The 19,205-nt window shown below is 59.8% G+C and overlaps 1 protein-coding gene across 2 annotated transcripts in view; it reads left to right on the top strand.

Moving 5' to 3' along the window:
- CPLX2 (complexin 2) overlaps window positions 1–19,205 on the top strand; it is a 51,696-nt gene that overhangs the window by 21,021 nt on the left and 11,470 nt on the right. Inside the window, exon 1 of one of the 2 annotated variants that reach the window (XM_067535575.1) lies at window positions 17,998–18,080. The exons of the other annotated variant lie outside the window; for it this stretch is intronic. The gene's annotated coding sequence lies outside the window, so the exon portion shown is untranslated. Of the gene's footprint in view, window positions 1–17,997; window positions 18,081–19,205 lie in introns of those variants that run through there. 2 annotated transcript variants of the gene reach the window in all.

Raw genomic sequence — 19,205 nt, 5'->3', positions numbered from 1 at the left:
TGTTTCCCCTTCCCCCCAGTAACTCCCAGTGGAAGAGTCCGGCCCTGGTTATCACGATATCACTGGGAATGAACTCGGCGATCGACGGTAACCAAGTCACATTAACCTGTGTGCTGCCCCAGCCCCGGGGCTGACCGGTGCTCCCCTGGGATGCGGCTCTCCTCCACCTGATCCGTCCTGTGGGCGGCTCTGGCTGGTGCCTGTTGCTGAGAGCGTTCCGGGTCTGGACAGAGGCTGTTGGCTTTGCTGACGGGGGGTGTTGGAGCCAGACGCTCGGGGCACTTTGTGCACACTGGGGATAAAAGCTGGGCAAAGCAGCCAGACAGCTGTGCTGCGTGCAGGCCTGCTTTAGAAGAGCTGTGGGGCTGGGCCGAGCAGGCAGCCGGGCAGAAATCACTGAAATCAGTCGATAAACCCAGCTTCCTCCTGGGATCCGCCGCCGAGCTCTGTCCTGATACGAGGCACGGAACAGCAGCAGCCGGGCGCGTTCCGCTCGGCGGGGTTTGACTTCTGTCACCGTTGCTCATTCGGCAGTGGCAGCTGACGCGCCGGGGCCTTTTCTAAGCCCCGTGCTGTATTGACCAGGCAATAACGTGCTTCTTGGCTCTCCGCTGGGGCTCTGCTGGGGAGGTTGCTGGAAGGCTGGGGGCAGCGCACAGCGTCTCCGGCTTTCCCCTCGTCCTGGTCCTCCAGCAGGCCCGTTCCGTGTGCAGAATCTCACCCGAGGAGCCCCCAGGTGTGCGAGGGAGCGCAGGGGAGGTTGGTCTGGCCTCAAAACAACTTTTCCCTCCCCCTCTCCACATGCGCCGGAGTCTGACTGGAAGATGCGGCTGGGGAAACACGTTCCGGCCCTGCCGGAGGATTCCCCACGCGCACCGTCCGCTGCGCTCGGCTGGCCGGTGGCCGGGAGGAAAGCTGCCCTGAGAGCCGTGGGGGGGACTGTGCAGCGGGCGCAGGGTGGGCGTAGCAGGGCGGCGACGCCTAACGCGCCCAGCGTCTCCTGGCATTTCTGGGTGGTGCTTTGGGTTCCCCCCGCATAAACTCGCGGTGACTTCCGGGCTGAGCTGAGGGCGCGCGGCCTGCCTTCCCGGGGGAGTCTGGGCAGCAGGTTAGCCGGCTGACCGGTGGCACCTGGGGGAACGGCTCTGACTCGGGCTGGTCCCAGCACCTGGCCAGGCTGGGACGCTGCCATAGTGACTCCGGGTGACAGCGCACCTCACGAGCTGAGAGGTTTCTGGGCGGGAAAGGCTTATGGACCCGGCCCAGGAACAAAGGAGGCGTTTGTCAGGCGCGGGTAGCTGGGCGCCTGTCGTTCCTCCTGGCTGTCACTCGGATCTGTAAGGAATTTCCACTCGGCTGTATTACTTTTAATGCCGGAGGCGGTGATGTCTCTCTCTCTCTCCCTCCCACCCACCGCTCTGCTGCTGGGGGAGCCAGGCCCGGGCTCACTCCCGCTTGCAGCGCTGCAGAGGGACCGTGGGACGGCCCAGCTCCGGGGCGGCTGGGGGAGCCGGGGGCCGTGTGTGAGCCGACAGCTGGTCTCTGAGGCTGTTGGGGAGGGCAGTGACTGTGCAGGGGGCCTGGAGAACCTCTGCCGGGGACAGCAAGGAGACGGGGGGACTAGCAAGTGCGCAGGGACCTGGGCGCCATTCCTCGTTTGCTTGCCGGCATCCCAGGCCACAGCAGCCGGCATGTGGCCAGCAGAGCCCGTCTCTGGCTCCGGCATGTCATGTCCAAGGCTCTTGCCCGACAGTGAAAGGAGACACGGTCCCTGGGCTCTGACCCGCAGAGAGCGAGAGGACCGGGCCTCCGGCTGCTGGGTTTATGCTGGGTTTATGCGCTGTGGTGCGTGGCTGATCTCTCTGCTCTGGCACGGCTGGATTTCGCTGCCTTGGCAGGAGACCATGGGCTCCGCTCCCGCGAGGCCACGCAGCCGTTCCCCAGGTGGGCAGCAGCCGGGATTCGCTTCCCTGGGGAGCAGGTTCCAAAGAGATGATCCATCCGGGCAGATCCTGGGGGAGGCGGCCGCCAAATGCATCACAGGCCTGACGCTCAACCAGTGTTACGGGGGAGGGGAAGGCATCTCTGCGAACGCGCAGTGCCCCACACCCGGCCACTGCCTCTGCCAGGAGACCCTTATCCGCCTCTGCCCCGGCAGGCTGGTTCTGGCGAGAGACAGATCTGGCTGGGGGAGGTTATTTCACCACGGGCTGCACCCCAGCTACTAGCCCCGCACCGCTGCACCGCCGCCCTTCCAAAGTATGAGATGAAAGAGGCCCAGCCATTGCCCCTGGCTGGCCTGACCCCTTGCTGGTTATCATGGACTCCGTGAAGGGGGCTGCGCCCCCCCTCCCACCACCCCGGGCAGGCCCTGAGGGCCTGGCCTGGAAGCTGGGCGAGTGGCATCTCCGCAGGCTGCACGGTGCTCTCTGACCATCCCTGCCCCCAGCAGCATGCCACCTGTGCCACCCACACCTGGGCAAAGCAGGGGAGAAACGCTGCACCCCCACCCTGCGTGGGACCGTGCCCATCTGGCCGCGTTTTCCTTCCCTTCCGGGGGGAGCTGCGGGTCAGGACTGAGGGGCACCGGCAGAGCTGCGGCGGGATCCCCAGAACAGTCCCAGTCCCCGACATCCCTGCCCGTCTCGGCGCTTTCCCTGCGGGGCAGCAAGGAGCTTGGCCCCCGCCTGCCGTAGGAATTGCCCTGAGCCCTCTTCTCCAAGCCTGGATCCTGCCAGGGCTGCCCAGGTTTCCGTGGTCATCTCCAGCGCCGCACCCCCACCCCCCTGCCCATCTCAGCTCCCCCCCCCCCCCCCCAGCCTCACCCCAGCGCCGGTTACAAGCTGCTGCTAACAGCTCTCTGCTCCTCAGCCGTGTTCCTGCCACTTCACTGACACTGCGCAATGCATCATTTGGACACAAACGCTCCCGCACGTCTCCAGGGCCCACGGCCTGCAAGTGCCATGTCAACTTCCGCAGCGGTGTCGCACACACACACACAGACACACACACACACACCAGTCCCTTCCCCCTTCTATCCCTTCCGCAGGATCCTGCTCCCTGCAAGCTCCGGGAAGAGCTGGGCTTCAGGAACTGGGATAAGGGCCCGCTCCCCGCTCCCAGGATGTCCTCCCTCTGCCCGAACTCAGCCGGGAGCTGGGTCAAAGTGACCCTAATAAAGGCGGCTGCACAGCTGGCGCAGAGCTGGCAGCACGGGGCGTCAGCGCTGGCGGGGCGCTGTTCTGCAGCCCTTTAACACGGGTGCTTACACGGCTCTGTCGCCCCCAAAGCCTTGTTCCCTGCAGCTACCGTAGTGCGGCTGATGAGCGCTAGGGTATGTGCGCTGCATTGTTATTGTAGGGTTGCTCGGGTTAGTAAATCCAATGACTCTGGGCCCTTCCCCCTCCCTGAGCTGAGGCCCTGATCCCGTGCACCCAGCATCCCGTCTGCCCTGGCCAGGTGCAGCAGGTCTGCCCCCTCTCCCTGACCCACTCCGCAGCAGACAGGGTGGCAGCCCAGGACTGGCCCAGCTGCGTAAAGCACCGCGTGCCTGTAGCACGCTGGCCGTGCGCGGTCTCGCTCAGCGTTCAGAAGCGAAGCATTTCGGGGCCATGTCGTGGTGCATGTCCCCCCTGGTGCTGGAAAGGGGCTCGGATGGGTGTGAAAGCTGCAGCGAAAGCAGGTGACCTCCGCAGGAGCCCGGCGTTCCTAGTCTGCTCTGAACGGGCACATCCTGACGCCGGGCACGCCAGGCTCCACAGCCCACCGGGAGGTACTGAGGAATTCCATTGACGGCAGGCGATAGTGGGTCGGGCCCATAGTTGTTAGCCTGGCCCTGGACTATTCCTCTCTGGTCCCATGGCAGGCTTGTCTCTCCGTGCTCGGGGCTGCCAACATCCTGCCCATGGTCAGTGAAGAAATTTGGGAAGGAAGGAAAAGCAACCAGGGCTCGAAGAGCAGCAATAATGCAGCAAAGCCTGGGCCCAGCCATGCTCCCACCGTCCCGATGTCCCAGGGCTCTGTGATGCGGGGGCGTTTCCACGGGGCTAGAGAGAGCTGAGAAATTAGCCAAGATCTGGGCAGGTTCCAGCTCCTCTTCCAGACTCAATGAAGTGGCTGAAGGATGTTCCCCCTCGGGGAGGCTGAGCCTCCAATAATGTGAATAGTAAATAATCAATATTTGCCCCCAGCCTCTCTCCAGCGTAGTCCATCCCAGCTGTAAAAGACCGGGGTTTGGTTTTTAATATTCTCCAGTCAGGTTAATTAGGAGACACTGACACTTGTGGGCCCCATTAACTTCCCCGTGACCCTGGTTAATTATGCAAATGACCTCAGCTCTTTTCTCTAATTCAAGTAAAGCCAGTGAAGGGAAACCGAGCCATCCATGTCCCACCCTGCCCGGAACAGGCCTGGGAAACGCTTTCTGCGCTCCAGCTGGGGCCTGGAGGCTGGACTCTCCTGAGGGTGAATGGCTCAGAAGAGCCGATCCTCAGCCCTCTCCTCACCCTGCCGCCTTGTCCAATAGCGTACCTGACGCACTGCGCGACGCTGCTTGGGGCAAGCCATTTATTTTGTGTGTTGAATTTTCAGCAGCTTCCAGTGTCTGGGCACCTCACACCCACTCCTGTGAGAGAAGGAACAATCGTTCTCCCCACTTTACAAATGGGGAAACTGAGGCACAGAGGGGTTGCATGACTAGTCTAAGGACACACAGGGTGCCTGTGGCACCAGCTGGGAACTGAACTAGATTTCCTGAGTCCCAGACCAGTGCCTCAGCCACCCCTCCCTGGTCCACAGGCTGGAGTATAACCTGCCCCGCTGAGTCAGCAGGAACCAGCCTGCAAGATCCCAGAGCTGCTAGCAGGGTGGGAGCCTTTGTTCCCCCACCCAGGCAGTGCAGAGGGTAGTTGTGCTATAGGAAGGCGTGTCGGTGGGTCATGGGACCCTCCTGCCCAGTTTACACCCAAAGGAAGGAGATTTATGTAACCGTCCAATCTCCAATGATATTAGCAATGACCATCGAACAACCCCAGGTCGCGCTCATGCGTCCTGCTGTGCAGCTGTCTGGGTGCCGCTCTCTGCAGCAGAATTGGAGGAAGGGGAATGGGGGAGACAAACCTTTTATCTGCTGACAGAACCTTTGTTTTTCTTCCCAGTGCTTTTGCTGAAATAAAAGGGCCCCGGTGTCTGAGCTGCCCACCCTATGCTAATGGTTTGCACTTAGAAACGGGCTCCCTTCAAAGCAACATTGTCAAGATGAAAAACCTACTTTAAAATAACTCCCATAGCTGCGTTATTAATAACCCCTCAGATCGTTAGCACGGAGGAGTTCGCAGCCTCGCTTTGCTGTTCCCGGCCTCTGCTGGGGGGTTGCGTCCTGCAGTTGGATCAGGTTGGTGGGCAGAGCCTGGCCAGTCACTGTCACCCCTTCCCCCAGCAGGAAAATATTTCTCAGTGTCTTCGGGCCCAGCGGTGGGGCAATGGGCTGGCAGGCAGGAGATCCAGCCTAGTCTTGGCTGTCCCACAAACCGGCTGTGTGAAGTGGGGCAAATCAGTGTCCCTCTCCGCCTTTGGTTTCCCTCCCAGCCTCCGTCTGTTGTGTCCGTTTGGAGGGTAAGCTCTCTGGGGCAGGGATTGTCTCTCGCTAGCTGTCTGTGCGACACCCAGCCCGCCGGGGCCCCGAGCCCCGCCGAGGCGAGCAGGCAGTGACGTTGCATCCGTTGCAGTGTAATTGACACGGTGTCTTTCAGGAGAAGCCGCCCCTGAGGGCAATGGTTGGCCCAGATTAGGAAAGGTGTTGGCGTTCAGGTCTCTGCTGATGTGAACTCCAATGGAGCCAGGCTACAGCACAAGGGGATCTGGCCCCTTGTAACATGTATATTTCTGTCCCCGTCGCATGCCAAGGGCCCAGCTGGCTCCATAGGCCGGGCATTCTGCAAACAGAGAGTCAGAAGAGAGGCCAGAGTTCCCTGCCCCCAAATGTCCCTGGCTGTGGAAAGCAGGAAGAGGCTTTACAGGAGGGGGAAGAACACGGGGGATCCGAGCACAAGGCATCACTCACTGTGCGCCGGGCTCCCCCCGCTACACTGCAGAGCGGGATCTAGGACCCTGGAGGGTAGGATGCTAAGTTCAGTCCAAAGATCCCCCCCAAAAGGCTGGTCCCTCTCCTGCCTTCGTCACCAGCGGAACCGAGCCCCTGCAGGGCGCTGGGCTGTGTCGCACAGGCCACGCGCTCAGATGAGCCAGAGACTCGGGATTATTCCAGGGGCTTTCAATGAAGATGGCTCCAGAAGCGGAAAGGCCCCACCCTAGAAGGCATCTCCAGCCCCATTGACTCCTGGCCAGACTCTTCAAACAGTGACTCAGCAGAGCATGCAGGAGATGGTGACTTTCTGAATTACGGGCCAGGCGGGGGAAAGCACATCCATCTTCTCCTGCCATCACCTCGCCCCTCCTGAACAAATGGCTCAGCAATAGCATCTGCTGGGACCAGCCCAACCCTGACCCATGGGGGTAGCGACCAACGGGGGAAAGATAAACCTGCAAATCTCCATTTGCCTGACTTGATTTCTCTCCCTTTTATTAAAGGACGCCTTCCTAACTACCCTCTCCCCTGATCTAAGGCAGCTCTCTCCTCAGTTTGTTGCAGTCACCAGTAAATAGCAGCTTTCAGAGCTTTCAGCTGTTAAAAAACATCCAGATCTCCCAATCTGCGGGAACTTGGGAGAGCTGTGCTCAGAATCCTGTATGACATGGACCCGTTCCAAGCCGAGGCATGATGTGCAGTCCTGCGGCAGCGCGCAGCCTCGGCGCACAGACCTGTCAATGGCTTTGAAAGTGCCCATTGTTCTGGGACAATTTGTCTCGCTGTGCTCCAGCTCCTCTGTTTGTGTTGTGTGGCGGTTTTGAAGGTTTCGGGGGATATTTTTTTAATGCTGTTGGGATCGCTCCAAAACTCCCCAGATTGTTCTCTGGTTTAGCCTGCGCCATGCATATCGCCTTGTCAGAACCACTGGAGTCTATAAAAAAATACCCCATGGAATCAGCATGCTGAAAAACAAATCAGTTGCCAAGGGAGGATGCCAAGGAGAAATCTAGCTGTCCGGGCCTCGCTGGGCTCCGAGTAGCTTTGAAATTCATTATTCTACTTCCGTGAAATCTGCCTACTGCCACGTCAGGGGAGGGGTGCCAGGGAGTGGGTCTGTGTCTCCCTCCCGCTGCTGCCCAGCCCCAGCTGGTGTGACCCCCAAGCCCCGCTCTGGCTCCAGGACTGCTTCGCTCTATGGCAGCTCTAACAAAGCACTTTCTGCGAGCCCCCCGAAGTGGCCTGAAGAACCAGTGACAGTTTTGGGGCTCGGGAGCAAAGGGCTGCTCCCTGCTGGGGTTTGACCTGGCTGGGAATGGCGAGGCGGCCCGGCAAAGTGCGGGAGGCAGAGACCCCCCCGCCACGTGCAGTAGAAAGCGAGAGCCGGAGCGGTGAGGCCTGGTATAAAAGGCCTCAGGCCCAAACGAAGTCAAGCCCTGCTAATAGAAAGCGGAGTTGGCCAGAGTCAGGCCCTGCCCGGTCACAAAGCCCTCGCCTGCTTGCAGGTTCGCCGTCCGATACCCGAACGTGGTGAGAAGAGGGCTGGCGTTGCCAAAGCACAAGCACACCTAGCCGCTGGGTGTTCCCATAAACACACTCCGGAAGTGTGGGGCCAGATCACCCCGCTGCGAGGCTGGGGAGGAAACACTGCCGAACAGAGTCCGTGGTCTTCTGGGCCAGTGTGATCGGAGCTTGCCGGCGCCGCACGCAGAGAGAACACACGCACACAGCCCACACCTGACAACGCCACGGGCCGCCTGGACCTGCACCCACAAGCTGCTTTTATTAGACAGTTACAGGGGAGATTTTCCAAATTCCTAGGGGAGTTAGGAGCACGGGAATTTCCCACTGACTTTCAATGGGGTTTGGCCTTCTCACTTGGATGCTTTTGAAAAAAAATCCCTCCTGACATCAGCCTAATGGATGCAACTGAATTCAGCAATGGAGCGGGGTGCAGTCTGCCTGTCTCTCTCACCGGCTTCTCGTGACACGGCTGCAGGGTCCCCCGGAGGGGCACAGGGTAAAACTGCAGGTCCCGAGTGCAGGCGACTCTGAGAGCCACCCAGGAGCAGCAGCACAAGCCGGAGATGGGTCCTAAGCCAGCCCCTCCTTCCCCTCCCCCCGCCAGATCTGCCTCCCGTCCGGGGGAGGGAAGGGGCACCAGCGTGCAGATGCAGAGTTTGCAAACAGCCCCTGTCATGGACCCCTGGGATCTGAACCCACCCAGGTGTTCGGAGCCAAAGCCGCCGCCTCGTGCTGCTTCAGCCCATCGCCTAGGAATGCAGGAGTTGGGCCGGAGCAAGGCGCAGGACAGCTGTTCTGCGTGCACCACTGCTTGGCTAAGGGAGGGAGGTGCCCACCCCACCCCCCCAGCCAAGAGTCTGTTGCCCTCACCCAGCTTGGTAAGAAGCCGGGCAAAGGCTGCCCCCCATTTTGGGGTGGGTTGGGGCACAGCGGCCCTCTTCCTGGGGGGGGGCTCGTGCTTGAAGCAGGCCTGGTGTTTTCTCTGCAAGCCCCTTTGCGAGGGGGTCATCGCGCTGCCGGGTCTGGGTGTGCTGGGAAAAGTGCCTTCCCCACACCCTTTGGAGAGGCTGTCCCTGGCAGTGCCACGCCCCTTGTGCCCCACGTCACTCCGGAGCTGCTGCGGGGCGTGAGGCCTGGGCCCTGGGATGAGTATACGAGGGATGGGCAGGCTCTCACGCTCTGCCCAGTGGGCCACGCTGCCCCTTGCTTTCCTCGTCACCTCAGCCCTGCAGCCCGTGGTGCAGTAATTCCCCTTTCTCTAACAGCTCCGCCGTGGAGAGGGGGGATTGCAGCTGTTGTAGAAGCCCAGCAGAGCCCTAGCTGTGTGCTCTGAAAGCAATCACTTCAATACCGCCTGCGAACACTATCTGAGCCTTAAAATGCGCCGATCAGCTCAGGAAATGCATGAGATGCTGCTGAGCAGTCCTCAGAGCCCTGCGCTTAATTTGTAGTCAGCAGGTCTGTTTGTGTCTCCCTCCCGCGTCCACACACGCTCACGCAGGGTGGGACCAAGCATGAGGTTAAGCCAGGGGAGCAGCCCAGCTGGGCTTTGGGGCTCTCCATCTCTCGTCGTACCCGGCCTGCTTGCACCTTCAAGGGCTGTTCTCCGCCGGCCCGGCCCAGTCTGCGCTGCGGACTGGCAGCTTTGCCCCGTCCTGTCCATCCACCCAGGAGAGGAGCGTCTGAATTTCAGGGCCTCAACTGGTCTTGCGTTAGAGTCATCGCAGGCTGATGAGGAAGGCCCTCTGAATCCCACCTTTCTATTGAAAACCCGCTCATCCGTGGCCAAAACATGTTAATGCATTTTTAAAAACCTTGAGCCCTGATTTAGTTCATTTAATTTAATTTTGTAGGCCCTGTAAAAACACACAGGGACAAAGGTTTCCCTGGTGTAACTCCACTAGCATCGCTGGAATTGTTACACCAGGCCCAATTTGGCCCAAGATTCTTTCCCTCCCCTTCCGCCGGCTCTGACATAGGAACGAACGAGCAGCGATGCACTGACTCTTGATTTATAGCACCCAGCCCCCTTCGCTTTGATGGGTTCAATGCATGTTTTGGCTCCTGGAGTTTCTCTGACTCCTCAGAAATGCAGGTGGCAGGAGAACATAAATGTTAAAGGGACACGGTCAAGAGAAAAATCCTCAATTCCCTCAGTTCCTCCTCTGGCTTCTAACGACCCCTCGGATCATTAAAGGGGCAAGAAGATTAAAAGCTGTGAGTACTTTTCACCACTGGGGCAGTTTGTTTATGCTTTGCCCTTTACTTGTCATAGGAACAGGAAACTGGACTGGTCAGTTTCACCTGTCTATAGTCAATTTCACTTCCCATTCCCAGTGCACTAGTTCAGCATTGCTGGATTTGGATCCCTAGCCATGCAGGCCAGGCTGAATTACAGCAGCCTGGGGTCCCCCTTTGTCCTGACCCACGCAATCCCCCTCCCCAGTGGCGGTACGTTTCAGAGTTGAGATGAATGTAGCTTTTCCCACCTTCTGGAGCTTTTGTTTCGGGTTGCAGACCCTGGCAAGTGTGAGTTACCCTTGGGTCGCACTGTCGAGCTTTTCTTTGCATCCACGAATCGATATAAAACACACCAACCAAACGCCATTAAAAGAGTGTGAAGTTTACAAAGTCAGGTACACAAAAGTTAGGAGATGCCAGCATTAAGATTGCCTGTCTCTCTCTCTCACTCACACTCACACACACACACCCTTTGTGCGTATGCATTGTGACGGTCTTTAATTACACCCTCACCTAGTATTTTTTGCCATGGGAGGGATCCCATTTGAAGCTCTGGGCATTTGCCAGATGGGAAAGGACAAAACCCTGAAGCTGCCTGGAGGGCGTTACAAGGAATGACTGGAACAGGCTTGGAGCTATTTTTCTGACAGCAGGTGGCTGGACTGGTCCCATTCCCGTTAGTGAGATGGTGTGAATGTTACTACTCTGGGAGTGCAGGCGCTGCAGTCACTGGGCCAGATTCACGCCGCTTTGTATTACTAGAGTGGACCAAAGCAGCCAGCCAGTGAATCTGGCCTCTGAGTTCTGTGGACCTGATCCAAAGCCCAGTGAAGTCAGTAGAAAAACGCCCAGTGGACTCTGGATCTGGCCCCATGTCTATGTGGAGAAGGTGGTCACTTGTGTAAGCTACCCTAGTGCTGTCTTGGCAGCTGGTCCCGTGTGGACACAGAGTGGCGGGTGTAAAGTGTGTCACGCTGACTGTAAGGCTGGCCTTGCCAAACACCTGACATGCTCCCGAAGCCGGGACGGCCAGTGGAGGTCTCCTGGGCCAGCAGAGATGTCACCCCTGGGTGGCACCGCTGCCCGGATCAGGAGGCAGCCTGTGAAAACGGGATGCAAGGGCTGCTGGTGTCACTCCCTGCCACTCCACTGCAGTCAGTAGAACTGCCCCGGCTATGCCAGCTGAGGATCTGGCCCCAGGAGTGTTGCAAGGGCAGCCGGACGCTCTTCACTTCCTAGTGAAAGGTTTTGAGCAGCGATGGGACTGGTGCAGGCAGGGAGCAGCCGCAGTTACCAGGCCACGTCCGCCTCCTCCTGCCTCCTCGTAGACATCTGTCACCCTGGGCAGATGCGAGTCTCGTCAGTGTGAAGCGATCCCCTGGAGCGCCGGTCCCAGCGCGCTATCGCTGCCAGAATGGCCTGGGCCAGGGTTGCTGCCCACTGACCCAGATGAAGACATTTGTGGGTTGCGCTGCCAGGAGCTGCGGGGAGCTAATGCTGAGCAATGAAGAGGAGGAATCAAAAGTAGAAAAGCCCTCCTGGCTCCTTCACCCAGCTCTGAACCCACCCTTGGCCTTTAATCCGCTAGGCTGTGATCCCGCTAATCACCTCTGACCCGGCCACCACCTGCACGGGGGAGATCACGGCACACTTCTGCCAGACTCTGCCTTACCCTGAGGGCATCTTAACAAGACAGGCCAGACCTTGAGCTGGGCGTGTTTGTCGGGGCTTTTATTCTGTTCTCTCTCGTTTCTGAGCTGGTGCCAGCAAAGCAAACGAGGCTCTTGCTCCAAACTGCAGCTCTCTGACAAGGCCGGGGACGGTCGGCTTGCTGACTGGCTGTCACATGGGATCTCTCTCTCCTGGCTCTTGCTCAGACAGGGAAGTGTCTTCATCCTCCGGCTCGGCTCCGCTTGCTGGAGGAGGTTGAAAGCGAAGTTCCCCTCAGCCGCGCTGCTCTGCAGAGGACGTGTCTTCCAACTCCTCACAAACCAGACACCCACCAACAGTACAATGTCCAGCCTCTTCCCGAGGGTCCTGCTGAAGCTGTGAAATACACGCGAGCCACTGAAAGTCACATGCATGATCCTGGTACCCTCTGGACTGACATGGCGATCGCCTGGGCTGGAGTGATGTAACACATGACAACACCAAAGCCGTCGGCTTCAGGTGATTGCCCAAGAAAGCTGGGCTTTTGAAAGAGACCTTTGATATATTAGCGAGAAAGACAGCAGCATGTAAGCAGGGCGATGTCCAAGAACATACACAGCCCTGGGCTCCCCCGCCCCACAGCTCTGCTGGTGCCCCTCACTCCCGACCCGCAGCCCCCTGCTATCCCAGCCCTGGCCAGCCCATGAGGGGCCCATTCATGGGCTCTGCCCTGCTCCCCTCCAGAGCTGAGCCTGGCCCGGGCCAGGGGCACAGCTTGTCTCTCCCAGGGGGTCATTCGCTCAGCAGCCTGAGCCCCGCCTGGCCTCCCTGGGGCTCATGTGCATGCATCGCTCGGGAGCAAAGCGTCAGCAGGTGGCCGCAGGGTGCCGAGCAGGGCTGGCAAGTTCCTGCTCATTTCAGCTGCTAATGGCCAGCGAGGTGAATGGTTAGCAGCACGCCGGCGAGGAGCCAACAGGGAACGGGGGTGGGGGGAGGAAGGGCCCCCCCAGGGCCAGGTAGGGGGCTGGAGCTGGATGCGTTTGAGATGAAATGTCAGGCAGGCAGGCAGGCAGGCGGGGGGCAGTGACAGAGCCATAGCGCTGAAAGGATCCTGCCGCAGGGCTCAGCTAATCCGGCCCCCGGACGCGCAGGAAGAGCCAGGCTGTGCCCAGGGCTGCAGAGCCACATCTGGGTGCTGGGGAAGCTCCTGCCGTGGGGCCGGGCGGACCCCGGGGGAAGCCAAGGAACGCAGGGTCTCTGTGCTGAGTGCCTCCTTGCCCCGGCTCCAGCCCCCTTAGCCCATCTCTCCAAGCTGAGCGGCTTCTGCCTTGTCAGACCTTCCCCCAGCCTGGTACGAAGCCTCCTGAATTGCACAGGGCCTGAATTCCAACTTTTCCCAAATCCAGCACGTTATTTGGCTGTAGCCGTGGCAGGTCCGCACAGGCAGGGAGAGGTGTGTGTGCACACGCATGGAGGGAGAGACATGCACACACACACACACACACACACACACAGGGAGAGACGTGTGCACACACAAAGCTCTCGCCACACAGAGCCGCACAAAGGCGGCCCCACACACACCTGCCCGGCGAAGGCAGGTAGCATTCAGGAACAAACGGCCTGTGTTGTGGAGGCCTCTCTCCAGCTGGCGCCCGCACAGCTGCTAAATGCAGATTAAATGGCCCCTTCTTTTAAATCCATTTCTCCTGCTGATTGGAGTGAAAACAGGAACAGAACATTGGCTGCAGCAGGGAGCGGGGACAGCAATCATGGGCGGCTGCTAATCGGAGCCATTGTCTAGGTAACCTCTAGTCGGGGTCGGGGGTCGGAGACACCGTTCAGCCTTGGGCAGGCGCCGCTCGGAGACCGAAGCTGCGGCTTTTTTCCTTGCAACCCCCGAAGAGTCAGGAGGGTTTTGAAGCAAACCCCGTCTAGACTGTAAACAGAGACTGGCCAAGTGCTGACCATGCTGTGCGTGCCCCCCCCAGGCCACGGCCCCTGGAGACAGGTGTACTCCATGCACAAGGTACTTCCAAAGGGACTCAGCCACACCCCCGTCTGACTGACCAGCCCCTTAGGCCATGGAGCCCCGCTGGGTCCCCAGGCTAGCCCCCGGCTACTACTCATGGGAGCTCTGGATCCCAGAGCTGCTCTGATCTTGTGGGGGTTCCATGGCTTCTTTTCCTCACTTCATCCCTCTCCCAACAGACCTGAACTTTCCCCCTCATCCAAACGGTCTGCCACTGCTGAGAGCAATACATTTGTGTAGGACCTACACAAAGAAAGTGTGCAGTGCTCATGCGCTCGCTCTGCTGGCAGTGCTGTGTAAAGGAAGCAAAGAAGCCCCGGGCTCGGTTCCAGGGAGGCGATGGGGGCGGGTATCAGTATTTGGCACACACAAACAGACTAAATCTGAGGCACTTCCAAGCCGCCAAGAAAGCCTCTATCTCTGTCTTAGGGCTTTCTGCTGCTGCCCATCATCATGCTATCTGGGTGCCTTCCATGCGCAATCAGTAGCCAGAGTGAAGTCCCTAGTGAACTTCTCCCTGTTCAGGGTCGAAACTCTGCCTGGGGTGGGGCTGTTGGGTTTTTCCGGTTGGTTGGTTGGTTGGAGTTTTGTTTTGTTTTGTTTTGTTTTGTTGGGGGGGTTGGGAGGGGTGTAGGAATCAAAGGGGTGTTCGTATTGGCAGTGCTATTTAAGGTAGAAAGGCTTTTTCAAAGAGGAAGGCTCTGCAATATTTCCTAAAGCTGGTCAGACTCTGGACTCCCCTGGTCTCCGCTGGCAGATCATGGCCTAGCTGGATCCCCTGACGGAGAAGGCTTCGTCCTGGCTCTCACCCTGCAGCCTGGGTTTGGTCTTCTCTGGGCTCCAGAGTGTTTGCAGAGCAGACGTGCTCACTCCCACCTTCTCTCTCTCCAGGGTGTTCCCACTGCCTTTGAGCACTTGGTGTTCTGACACTGATTCAGTCCTTCAGCAAAATTGTAGCCTTTGTCAGACTGACAGTTCAGCTGTGCCGTGCCGGGATCCCAGGCAGCTAGCGCGCGCAGGAGTGGAGCTCTGGCTCAAGGACCCTTTGATATGGCACTTCATGAAGTCCCTCCCCCGCTTTAATGATCCTCTCTTTTCAAAGAGCTCCGGAGCGTACAGCTCCAGCCGTCGCCCGGCAAGTCTTGGGTTTCCAAAGTGCCCACGAGGAGAGACACTTCCGCTGAGCTGTAGCGAGCGCGGCCGTGCCGAGTGCACCAGTCGCCGAGCGGAAAGCCTCAGCAGACTTAGACCCACTGGCTATGGTACAGAATTGAGTAGCTGGCAGGCCTGAACTTACCGTGCTGGTAACAGGATCGTTTGCCTTCCCCCTGCACGCACTGGCTGATGGATAACCTCAGCAGCCATTCCTCCCTCGCCCTGATCCCCTCTGCCATTTGTCCCGGGGCTCCTCCTTCCCTCACACCGGCAGCTGACCCATGCCTGCGGCCACACCTGCTCAGCAGTGTGAAGTAGTGGGATATGAGGAGCGTGTCTAGACAAGCGTGGCAGCGGGTGGTGTGTTTTGCTGGGAGCGATGGGGCCCTGCATCTCCAGAGCAGATGCAGTTTAAAGCCCTGCAATACGCGGGGGCCCTGCTGCACTGAAACAGATGCCGGGCAGGGGGGAGCCACACATCTCTCTGCCTTGGCTCAGAAATGAAGTGATGCGCATCAGGTGCCCCCCCCCTCCAGTCGGGCACAAGTTCTGAGCTGCATGGGCCAAATGCGGCCTGGAAGAAGTGGGAGCAGCTCCCAGTGGAGTTTCTGGGCTAAATTCATCAGTGACCTAAAAGGGGGAGGAAATGGGTGAAACAAACAGGTGTCAGAGGTAGCAGAGTAGAACTGGCCTGGATTTGGGCGTGCACTGGGTGTGTCAGAGCCTGTGACCAGCCACCCATGTCTTCAGAGTTGACCCCACTGAAGTAAGCTTCGCTGGGCTGGAATTCTCTTTTTATGACGTGTTTGTGAAGCGCCTCCTGCAGCATGGCCCTGGTGTATGACAGGTCCTAGGCACTATCGCAGTGCTAGTGATAATAATTAATAATAGCTGGTTCTGCTGGGGCAGTGAGACAGGTGGCTTATCACCCAGCCCACATCTCAGAAAGAGGATGTTGTGTGTGGGCTGAGCAGTGCTGAGAGAGGAACAGCCAAGCCAGGGGAAGAGTTCTGAGCTGAACTCTGCTCTGTTGGTCATCTCTGTGTTGTTCAAGCCGCAGCCCAACAAAGAGCCAAGTTTGGACTGTACGTTGTGTGTTGATTTTAGAGCCAATGTGGGCAGGTAACTTACACCAAGGTGGGGCAAATGGAAGTATCACAGAAGAAGCACTTAACAAGAAAGAGGGTATCAAATAGAGGGAAACCCCCCCCCTTTTATTTGAATGACTGCTAGCCCAGTCTTCAACACTCCTGGGGCCAACTTTGTCCCTGGTATAAGAAACCATCCCTTCCAGTGATGTCACCCGATGACACCCTTTCACTCCCCTTTACTGGCCCACATACACTCAAAGCACTATCATCTCTCTGGAGAATTGCTTCGCATACTGGCTAAATCCCTGGAAATTGCTCGCTCTCTCACACACACACACACACACACACATGAGTATAGTGATACCTCCACACCACAGCCTGATATACACACATGGCACTCAGGACATTCATCCCCACCTAACACACCATGCATTGCCGCGTCAGCGACAACGCATTCACGTATTATGGCAGAGCCATCAGCTCGAGGTGAAGCTGCAGCCCAGTTTATCTTGTAAGCCCTTTTTTAAAACCTCCCCTGTAAACTTCAAGGGCCAGGTTACTGCAGCCTTGTATCATTCCATTGCTGAGGCAAGACTTTTTTATGGGTGAGTAAAATATCTGTTTTTCCCCATTATCATCAGTCATGAGAAAGTGTGGGTGAGTCAATGTTCCGCCTGGGCTGAAACAATTTCATGACAATTTTGCAAGGCTGGGTTATTGTTGTTTGAAAAAAGCAGGTGTGAGTTATTGTAATAGTGGAGAATACACACACACACACACACGCACGCATGCCTCTGCACAAACGCACATACAAATAAACATGCATGTATACACATGCGCAGACATGCATCTGCGCACAAATAAACATGCACACATCCACAAACACACGTGTCTGCACCCTCAAGTACAGGCCTAGCTACACAAATGCAGAGGCACACACGTGTGTGGCTCTGCAAATACAAACACAAATACACCCCCTGCCAGGCCTTCCACCCAGCAGTCGCCAGGTTTGGAGCACCCACCTACTTGCTCTTTGGTGCTGGTGCAGCGATCCCAGCTCCCTTGGCTGCATGGCAAGGTATGTGATCTCTTCCAGTGAGATGCACAGTAACCGGCCTGCGGTGACAGCAGGTCAGTGCGAAGGAAATCCCCACTTAGCCACACGTTCGCTGCCTTTGACATTTTAATTCTTTCCACATTGTTTTTAAGCCGCACACACAAAACTCTGTCATTAGCGTCACTGATTAGCTCTCAGCCCCAGCACCCTCATTAAAAGCCGATGAAATATGGGCTTCCCAGCAAGTCCTTAGTTCCACTGGTAAATACAAATTACAGGCTGGGCACGTCGCGTATCAATCATTTCTAAGTACGTTGCATTTCATCGCGCTGCTCGCTGGTGTGTGTGTGCCGAGCACCCGGCCCAGCTCGTGTGCACGTGTGTGCTCAGTGTGCTCCGCAGACACACACACACTCAAAGGCAGGGAACACGCGGAGTGCGAGGCCTGGTAGAAGGGGTGGTTAATACACGGGCCTGAGGCTGGTTCGGTGTTTGTCTGCTTCAATGCGGAGCAGAAGCGAAACGTCAAACCCGGGTTAGCGGCCTGGGGAGCGCTCCGAATCGGCAGCAGAACCCGAACAACGACCCAGCTGGTGCGTGTTTGTCTGGGTGTGTTTACACTTCGGTGAGCTGCGATCAGTCAGAGCAAGCGGAAAGGTGCCGGTCCGCATTCAGTGGAGTTACTCCTGATTCCCCACGTGTAAACTAGAGCGGTCAGCCCCCCACCCCTCCCTGCAGCCTTCCCGGCTGGAGGCAGCGCGTTCCCCTCCCGCCCTTGCCTTCCCCCCGCCGTGACGGGTCCGGCCGGTGCCCCCTTTGCTCGCAGGGCAGGGACGGGGCAGGAGGGAGGAGGCTGGCGGGGCAGAGAGGCGGCTACCCAGGGTGCCCAGGAGCGGGGCCGCCATCCCCCTGCCTGGTGCTAGGGCCGCAGGCGGGCGGGATTCAGGGGGCGAGCTGGCCCCAGGCTGGCCCGGCTGAGTCGCTCCGGAGGGGTCGTTGCGCGGAAGGGCTGGAGCGGGGCTGGGGGCCAGGCGCTCCTGGCGGGCCCCGGCTCCGCCTCGGGGAGCCCGCCCTGCCGCACCCCGGGCTGGCGGGGGGAGTCGCGGAGCCTGCCCACTCGGTCGGGGAGGAGAGAGGCAGCCGCGTCAGGGGCGGAGGGGAGGGAGGCGGGCGGGCTCTGCGCGCAGGGCTGGGGAGCGCTCACTCCCCGCCGGCCACGGGCTTCTGGAGCGGAGCGGAGCGTCCCGGGTGAGTGGGTCCCCGCGGGCGCGGCGCCGGGGCAGCCTGAGCGGGCGGGGACCGGGCGTGGTGTGGAAAGCGCCCGGGGCGCACGGCGCAGGGCGGGCAGCAGCCTCCCTCCCCGGGCCGCTGGGGCGCATGGGGTGTCCCGTCCCCCCCGCCTCGGGGCCCGGAGCCCGGCGCGCCCGCAGCCGGCCAGGGCGGGAAGGAAAAGGAACTTTTGCGAAGAAGCAGCGCGGGTTCGCGTCCCGACCCCCCTGCCCCCGCCGGCTCTGCCCCCCTCCCCCCCATAGCCGCGGGCTGCCCCGGGGCCCGTCCCTCCGCTCTCCGGCACCTCGGGGCTCCCCGCGGCCGGGGCAGGGCTGCCTCCGAGCCGACCGGTCCGCCCGGAGCCCCGCTGGGCATCCCACCGGCGCAGAGAGGCTGCCCGCTGCGGCGGGGAAACGACGCCGGCCCCTCTGCAGCCGGGACAGGGGCGGACGTGGCCCTCTGCGGTGCGGGACTGGGGAGGCGCAGAGCCGGTCCGTCTCCCTGCGGCTGGCGGGGTGCGTGGAGGTGCGGGCTGGGGCAGGGCTGGGGAGGCGCAGAGCGCAGCTCTCCGTGCGCGGGGAGCCCCGCACCGCACCGCACCGCCCGGGCCGCCAGCCCGCGCCCGGCTCCCGGCAGAAGGACGCACGAGCGCCGGGGCCAGGCGCTGTCCTGGCGCTGTCCCTCCGGCTCACACCCGCCCCGCTCCGCTCCGCCGGCCGCTGGGCTTCCCCTCCCCGGGGCCGGCTTCTCCGGGCACATCGCCTCGCTCGGACCGCGTCGGCCCAGAAGGCAGGACCGGCGCCTAGCACCGTCCCGGGGGGGAGCCCCCCCCTTGCACCGTAGCTCTCCCCGCACCCCGGCCTTACAGGCAGCGCCCGCACCTCCCCCCCCCCCCCCCACAGTCAGACCCCTCCCCCCCATCGCGGACACCCGCCCACCGCACATCCACACCGGGCATCTCGCCCCTGCGCCCACACCGCACGTGCACCCGACCCCAGGGCACAGGGTGCACACCCGCATCTCATGCTGCACCCCACACGCCCCACGCCTGTCCTGCACACACACACCCCGGAATGGGGGCGAGAGCATCCCTGGGGCAGCGCT

This window comes from Emydura macquarii, unplaced genomic scaffold (genome assembly GCF_026122565.2).
Source record: "Emydura macquarii macquarii isolate MOO-44397 ecotype Brisbane River unplaced genomic scaffold, CSIRO-AGI_Emac_v2 contig_378, whole genome shotgun sequence".
Classification (NCBI taxonomy): domain Eukaryota; kingdom Metazoa; phylum Chordata; order Testudines; family Chelidae; genus Emydura; species Emydura macquarii.
The sequence above is the reverse complement of the archived record's forward strand: the minus strand, read 5'-3'. Positions and strand labels throughout refer to the sequence as shown.